We start from the raw sequence: 8,466 nt of genomic DNA on the forward strand, positions 1-8,466 counted from the left end.
TGCATTATAAAGTACTGAATAGTATTACATAGACCATTAATGAGTACTGCATTATACAGTACGGAATAGTATTACATAGATCATTCACGAGTAATGCATTATAAAGTACTGAATAGTATTACATAGACCATTAATGAGTACTGCATTATACAGTACGGAATAGTATTACATAGATCATTCACGAGTACTGCATTATAAAGTACTGAATAGTATTACATAGACCATTAATGAGTGCTACATTATACAGTACTGAATAATATTACATAGATAGTTACATAGTTACATAGCTGAAAAGAGACTTGCGTCCATCAAGTTCAGCCTTCCTCACATATGCTTTTGCTGTTGAACCAAAAGAAGGCAAAAAAACCCAGTCTGAAGCGCTTCCAATTTTGCAACAAACTAGGAAAAAATTCCTTCTTGACCCCAAAATAGCAGTCAGAAGTCTCCTTGGATCAAGCAGCTATTAGCCCACTAATTAGAAATTGTATCCCTGTATGTTATGTTTTTGCAAGTATTTATCCAATTGCAACTTAAACATCTGTATAGACTCTGACAAAACCACCTCTTCCGGCAATGAATTCCATATCCTTATTGCTCTTACTGTAAAAAAACCTTTTCTTTGCCTTAGATGAAATCTCCTTTCTTCAAGCCTAAATGTGTGACCTCGTGTCCTATGTATAGCCCTGTTTATGAATAGATTTCCAGATAATGGTTTGTACTGGCCCCGAATATATTTGTATAATGTTATCATATCCCCTCTAAGGCGCCGTTTTTCCAAACTGAAGAGATTTACATTTTTTAACCTTTCTTCATAACTAAAATGCTCCATTCCTTTTTATCAATTTTGTAGCTCGTCTCTGCACTTTTTCTAGTGCCATGATATCCTTCTTTAGAACAGGTGCCCAAAATTGCACAGCATATTCAAGGTGTGGTCTTACCAGCGATTTATAAAAAGGCAAAATTATATTTTCATCTCGAGAATTTATGCCCCTATTTATACATGACAAAACCTTACTGGCCTTAGCCAGTAGATCATTCATTAATGCTGCATTATACAGTACAGAATAGTATTACATAGATTATTCATGAGTACTGCATTATAAAGTACTGAATATTATTACATAGACCATTAATGATTACTGAATTATACAGTACAGAATAGTATTACATAGACCATTAATGAGTACTGAATTTTATTAAAGACACGGAGGCGCATATTATGCATAACTCTTTCTTTATTTCCTCAGCAGCAAAGATAGAGGAATATAAATATTATCAAAATGAAAGAAAAAACTGTATAGGTACACAGGCAACCAATCACATAACAGAGGAAGTGACTATATAAGGCATGTGTCTCCCACAATCCCCCTCTTTCTTTGCTGCTTCCTCAGACAGCTAAGTATTTTGCTCCTTGTTCTCATGTTCATGGTGTTTTAATTTATGATTGTTTTATTTGTTCTTATTTTTGCTGCCTCTTTGTTTGTGCAGCAGACTTTTATGTTTACCTCTTGTCCTGCCTCACGCTTGTGTTCCTGGGCTAACCCCTGGTCTCTGTCCCCTGGGATTCCCCTCTCAGCTCTTCCCCTGCGCCCGCCCTGTTTTCCCCGCGGGTGCTGCGCGGGACCCGGTGCCGGCTTTTAGCCGCGGCTATTGCATCTGCCGCGGCTGTTTGTTTCTCTGTCTGCTCGATCGCGGGCTGCCCGCGCGGGTAAGGTGCACGCGCCCCTTCCCCCGCCGGGTGACAGTCCGCGATCGATCTCTGCTTCCCTGCACGTGCGGCGGCCATTTTAGGGGCGGTCCTTCCTTGTAGTCGGTCGCTCCCTCTGCTGCCGTGCGGTATGCCTGCTCTATATCCTGAGTCCCCTGGGTGCACTAGCGTTAAGGTTTTTCTCTGTGCAGTTTTCTGTGGGTTAATCTACCCTTTCTCTATTATTCTGTTAGTTTCATCCTCTGGATTTTTCTTATTTATCTACTGCTATTACCATTATGCAGGATAGGGAGGAAGGGCCAGAGGGCCTCACTGATGATTTTAACATGGATAATCCTGAGGGTGCTAATGCCTCCCAGGAATTTCAGGCCCTGTTAGATGCCACTATGGCATCTTCCTTGCAAAAGGCATTTGCTTCAGCCATGGGTGCTGTATCCTCCTCCTTCTCTCAGTCCCTGCATACAATGCTTTTGCCTTCCCTAGCGGCCCCCGTCCTCCTGGGTGTGGGGACCCCTTCACCTTCCCCGGCTGTGCCTGGAGCCCGTAAGGCAAAGTCTAAACACGTCGACTCCCACTCCTCGATGCAGGTTCTACCTGCCATGACTGACACGCTCGAGGCGGTCACTGAAAGCGCGCCTCCCATGCGCAAAAGAGCCCCTGGCCGGGCTAAAAAGGCTAGAATGTGGAAACAGGCTAGGGCCCTAGATGATGGGTTGGATACCGACCGGAGTGTGGAGAATGGGTCTGACGTTATGGAGTATGACTCCTATGATGAGGGCGAGTCGGGAAAGGATCTACCCCTTACGGGTGTAGCCCTTTCTGGGACCTCTGCCGCTACCCAGGGTCATATGCAAGGCCCCACTGGGGATAGTAAGGCACTGTTTGACCCTCAGGGCAACCCTCTATTCGACCCTGACAAAATCCGTCATGCCCGGTCAGCAGAATGGGTTCCCCCGGACCATATCGCCCAGTACGTGGCTCGGCGCATGTGTACCCCCCTTTCCAAGGAAGGTCGCAATAAGTTACGCGCCGAATGCCCCAGGCCTTCTGTCCCGGGCTCGGCCTGCAAGACTCCTGACATTGACCCCTTAGATTGCACAGTTCCTGAACAAGTCAGGCTGGAAGCCCAAGAAGGGCCTAGACTACTCCCTCAAAGGGTGCCAGGATCTTGGATACCCTGGGCCCTTTGTCGAAGCTGTACGAGCTTCTGGATGCCGCTAGAGCAGGCGATTCCGTTCTGGATATTGACGTTGCAATAGGATGGGTCCAACGGGCTATCTGCCTTTTAGGAAATGCGAATACCGCTATGTCCACAGAGAGACGTAAGGCGATTCTTCTTAAGATCGACCCTAAATTGGCTGCCATGACGGTGGCGGAACCAGGTTCATCCGATGAAGGGATGTTATTCGGTACTACCTTCGTGAAAGACCTGGGATCATATGTTAAGACCTTTACGGCCATAGACAAGGCCCAGGCGAACATGAAATGCATGTTTGCACCCAAGGTTTTGGGAGGGGCCGGGTGTAGCAGGAACCGTCCTCCCGGCCGTGGTTTTCGAGGCTCATTCCGGGCCAACAGAGGTTCCTTTTTTCCACCCCGAGGATTTCAAGATCCGAGGACCCCTCCCTTCTTCCCAGCCAGAGGGAGATCTTGGGGCTCCAGATACCCCCGCAGTGCCACTTCAGGCAGACGTCCTTATGGTGAGTACCCTTTCTTCCCATCTCGCTCATGTTCGGGTGGCGGGAAGGCTGGCATTATTCTACCGGGGGTGGGCAGATATGACTTCAGATGCTTGGGTACTGCAGTGCGTAAGGGGTTATCACCTAGAATTTGTTTCTCTGCCTGTCCAAATTTCTGTCCCCAGGGAATTATCCCTCCCACTGGATCAGGACGAAATGATTTCGACAGAAGTCGAGGAGATGTTGTCAAAAGGTGCCATAGAAGAGTTGCCGTTTGCCGCTCTAGGCTTTACGAGCAATCTCTTCCTGGTGCCAAAGAAAGGAGGCGGGGTCCGCCCGGTGATAAATCTCCGTCCTCTCAACGCGTTCTTCCGCTATCAACACTTTCAGATGGAGGGCATACAGAGACCTCCTTCGACAGTCAGATTGGTTAGCCAAGTTGGATCTGAAGGACGCGTATTTTACGGTTCCCATCGCGGAGGAACACAGGGATTACCTCCACTTCACCTGGCACGGGAGGCGATGGCGTTTTACCTGCCTGCCATTCGGTCTATCCTCAGCTCCTTGGTGCTTCACCAAGATCATGAAGCCAGTGGTGGCGTTCCTCCGTACCCGTGGAGTGCGTCTCATTATTTACCTGGACAACATTTTAATCATGTCCCAGTCCAGAGACCAACTACTGCTACATTTGGAATGGACGATCAACCTACTTCAAAACTTAGGTTTCCTGATATACTGGGACAAGTCGGTCCTGATCCCTGCCCAATCGCTGGAATTCTTGGGTTTCCGGGTGGATTCCATCCAACAATTCCTATACCTACCGGAATCCAAGATGAAGGCCATCCAAAAAGAGCTTAGATGAGCACTTCGAGTATTGGATCTGTCCATCAGGCAGCTAACAAGACTTATCGGCCTGCTTGCAGCCTCCATCCAGGCGATATTCCCGGGTACGCTACATTACCGAGCCCTCCAACGGCTCAAAGGTTCGCACCTCCGTTCGGGGTACTCCTACGAATCACGGATACGACTGGACGAGGAATCCAGGGACGAACTGGTGTGGTGGTTGGCACACATGGAGGCCTGGAACGGAAGGGCAATTTTCGGTTCCATCCCGGACGTAGTGATAGAGTCCGATGCCAGCTTACACGGCTGGAGTGCTCATTGTGGCAGCGTTTCCACAGGAGGCAGATGGTCCAAAATAGAGAGATCCTTACACATCAACTGTCTGGAACTCTTGGCAGGGGCCTTCGCAATTCGCAGCCTTACCCCAGATCGGGCGAACTGCTGCGTTCTCCTCAAGATGGACAACGTATCGGCAGTTCGCTATATAAATCACCTGGGGGGAACCCGGTCCAGGATGTTGGCTCTACTGGCGAAAGATTTTTGTCAATTTTGCCTTTACAACAACGTCTCTGTGACAGCGGAACACATTCCAGGTCTGGACAATTCAGGAGCTGATTGGAATTCCAGACATTTAAGAGACTCGGGAGATTGGCACTTGCACGTTTCCGTATTTCAAAGCCTAGACAGACTGTGGGGACGGTTCGCGATGGATCTGTTCGCTTCACGTCTGAACACCCAACTATTGAAGTTTTACAGTTGGAGACCGGACCCTGCAGCGGTGGCGACGGACGCTTTTCTCCAAGAGTGGCCGTCGGGCCGTCTGTAGGCTTTTCCTCCATTCAACATGATTGCTCGCACAATCTCGAAGTTGGTTCGTCACGATTGTTGCCTGGTGCTGATCACCCCTCTATGGAGATCCCGACCGTGGTTCCCACGACTGATGAAGTTGTCGATAGATTGCCCCCGACTGATCCGGAGCTTCCAGGACCTCCTTCTGGATTCGGATGGGAACTCACACGGGCTGGTATTGCAACACCAATTGCCTCTGGTAGCGTGGCTCCTTTCAGGGGATCCTGGGTTGTCCCAAACGTTCCGCGGACAACTCTCCTGCTCCTCGATAACGCCGGGACTCCAGGTACAATATCAGCTTACCATACTTCATGGAATTCATGGTCTGGTTGGTGCATGGAACGAGCAATGGATCCCGTATCTGCCCCTCTCCATCTGATCCTGGAGTTCCTCACGTTCCTGTTTGATTCGGGCAAGGCGTACCGCACTATCAATCTTTTCCGCTCAGCTATTTCAGCTGGACATAGCGGTTTGGATGGTTCACCTGTCGGCAGACATCCTTTCGTATGTCGCCTTCTCAAGGGTATTCGCCTCGCTCGTCCTCCTAAGTCTCGTTTCTCTGCCTTCTGGGACGTCAACGTGATGCTGCAGTTTCTATCATCATGGTACCCTAACCAGGACTTGATTCTCAAACCATTGTCCTCCAAGCTAGTTATGTTACTCTGTTTGATCTCGTGTAAGAGGGTCTCCGACGTCAGAGCCCTTGATTGGGACGCCATTGTTTTCACTCCCGAAGGTGTTGATTTCAACATATCCAGAAGGACTAAATCGGCATCCAAGTCGTTTGTGTACCCTAGATTCTCGGGGTGTCCAGCACTCTGTCCAGTAGATTGGCTAAAGGCCTATCTGGAAGCTACGCAGTCTCGTCGTTCGTCAGATTTACATCCCTTGTTCATTTCTTTTAGAGCGCCTCACCGGCCTGTTTCGACGCCGACTCTGGCACGTTGGGTGCGTTGGCTTTTGTCTTTGGCGGGTATAGACACCTCTATCTTCACACCTCATTCTGTACGGGGTGCTATGGCTTCGAAAGCATCTGCAGTCGGCTGTCGTCTAGAGGACATTATGCGAGCAGCGGATTGGTCTCGGGAATCGACCTTCCGTAACTTCTATTTCAGACCAATTGAACACATCGCATCTCAGGTGATAGCGCAGCTTTAAACTTGCATAATATGAGCCTCCGTGTCTTTAATAAAATTTCCAGATTTTACTATTAACATGACGTAAAGTCATGATTTTATTAAAGACACGGAGGCGAGTATTATTCCCTCCCACCCTCCCGGTGTGGGGTCTAGGGGTGAGATGCTGTTGGACTCTTCAGGTATGTTGCAATTTGGTCTGTTTTATGTGAATTGCGTATGATGTTTATACAATCTTATATTAATAATACTTTATATTTTCCAGATCTCAGTTTTCCCTATGAACAACCGACAGTTTTGCTTGGTAAGTCTACAGTTTGGAGTTTGGATATTACCATATTTCTCTCTCTTTTTTAGCTTGAAGTTATCGAATTGTTCCCGTTTCCTGTTCCGGCCAAGTGGGATATCAACACATACGGCTTTATTCACTGAAGTAAGAATTCAAAGTGAATATCAAATTAAAAACCAAAGTAGATGAACTGGAATCACAGCTGAATTAGAGCTTTTTTTCCTGTTCAGCTATTATGACGCTAAATTTGAAATTCACTTTGAATTAGTGAGTAACCCTGATAATAATATCCAGTGGGGTCTAGCGAGTATGATCACAAACAGTCTGAGTAACCCTGCATTGCTTCCTGAGTATTGTTACATAAAACACTGCTAGGTACTGCCACACAAAGCTCTGTTGAATACCTTCATATCGAGTTCTGCTTTTGTGAACACAAAAAAAACAAATCGGGTGTTTTCACAAAACAGGAGTTTAATGGGGGTTCGCTAAATGCATATATGTCTGCAGATCTGATTATTTTCAATTACTAGAACAAATGCATTGCATATTTACTGAACACTGGCTATGTTATGCTGAGTATAAAACATCACCGTTATATTGCAATGTACATCTTTACACTGGAGGTATATATAGCAAGGGGAGGAGGTCTCTCGGGCAATCTTAAAGAGCAGTTTTGGGGCCGAGTTCTAAAAGTGAAACAATCGGAAGGAATATTCAATTTTTCTTTTTTTGGCAACCGCACAGCTGTTAGAACATTCTATCTCCCCCTTCATAGTGGTAAAGATTGTCAATCTTGTAAATGCATCCAATTCATCCAAGTCGACAAATAGACAATTTAGTAAAATCAGTTCTGATAATAGACCAAAATGTGCAAACTTGCTTTGGTTGCTGTTTGGTATTTTCTAAATAATTTTTCTTTGGTTGCAGTGTGGAGTAATTTATCAAACACCAAATTACTACAGACATTGGGGGAGATTTGGGATTTCATCCTTACCATGGTGCAAGACGACTAAAAAACGAAACAATGAATAAACCTACTGACACTGCTTTGTTATGGGAATTGGCATAAATGGATAGGGCCAGAAAGATATTGGCACACACAAGCCCCTCCATCCACCACATCAGCCATGGGAAAAAACTAAATAAAATGTGTACACTGTTAAAGGCCAAGAGATGGGCTGAGAATCTGGCAAAGATATTGGCTGTGACTTTCAATACTTTACCAGCAATCCACTGCACATAGGGCATGGTAATTGGGAAGGACAAATTGCTGACACCCAAAATTAATAGGGGTCTTGAGACCACCAAATCAGTATGGGATGGAGGCATCCCACAGCACATGATGGGGAGAGGAGCCAGTTAGAATGTAGAGGATTATTCACCAAAGTGAAAATTCAAAGTGAATTTTAAATATAACTTTTAAATAACAAAACTTGTACAATTCTAAAAATTAAAATTCAGCTATGCTTCAAGTATGGCTGTTTTGGCCTTAAATTTGATATTTATCAAAGTGAAAATTCTAAGTGAATTTCAAATTTAAGGCCAGAGTAGCCAAACTGAAAACACGCTTCCAGTTTGGCTATATTAAAATTAAATTTGAAATTCACTTTGAATTCTCATTGAATTCTCACTGTATTAAATAACCCAGTCAGTTTGAATTCACTTAGAATTCAACTTGGAGTATTGACACACAGCCTGATACAAAAAGTGTGGGGGTCAATGACCCACAATTGCTCTAAATGATGTTCACCACATTTCCTACAATGTGCTTACAATGTTAATGGAATGCAAAAATCATTGCATATTTAAAGAACTAAATACATATCGTGAATTATCTGCCAAGATCTAAATTATATTGTGTGTACAAGGGGTACAATTAATATCATATGATATTTTAAATTTGTTGGACATGTGCAATTATTGATCATACTATCTACATGTCTAACAAAAATTTAAAAAAAC

Source organism: Pelobates fuscus, chromosome 5 (genome assembly GCF_036172605.1).
Source record: "Pelobates fuscus isolate aPelFus1 chromosome 5, aPelFus1.pri, whole genome shotgun sequence".
Taxonomy (NCBI): Eukaryota; Metazoa; Chordata; class Amphibia; order Anura; family Pelobatidae; genus Pelobates; species Pelobates fuscus.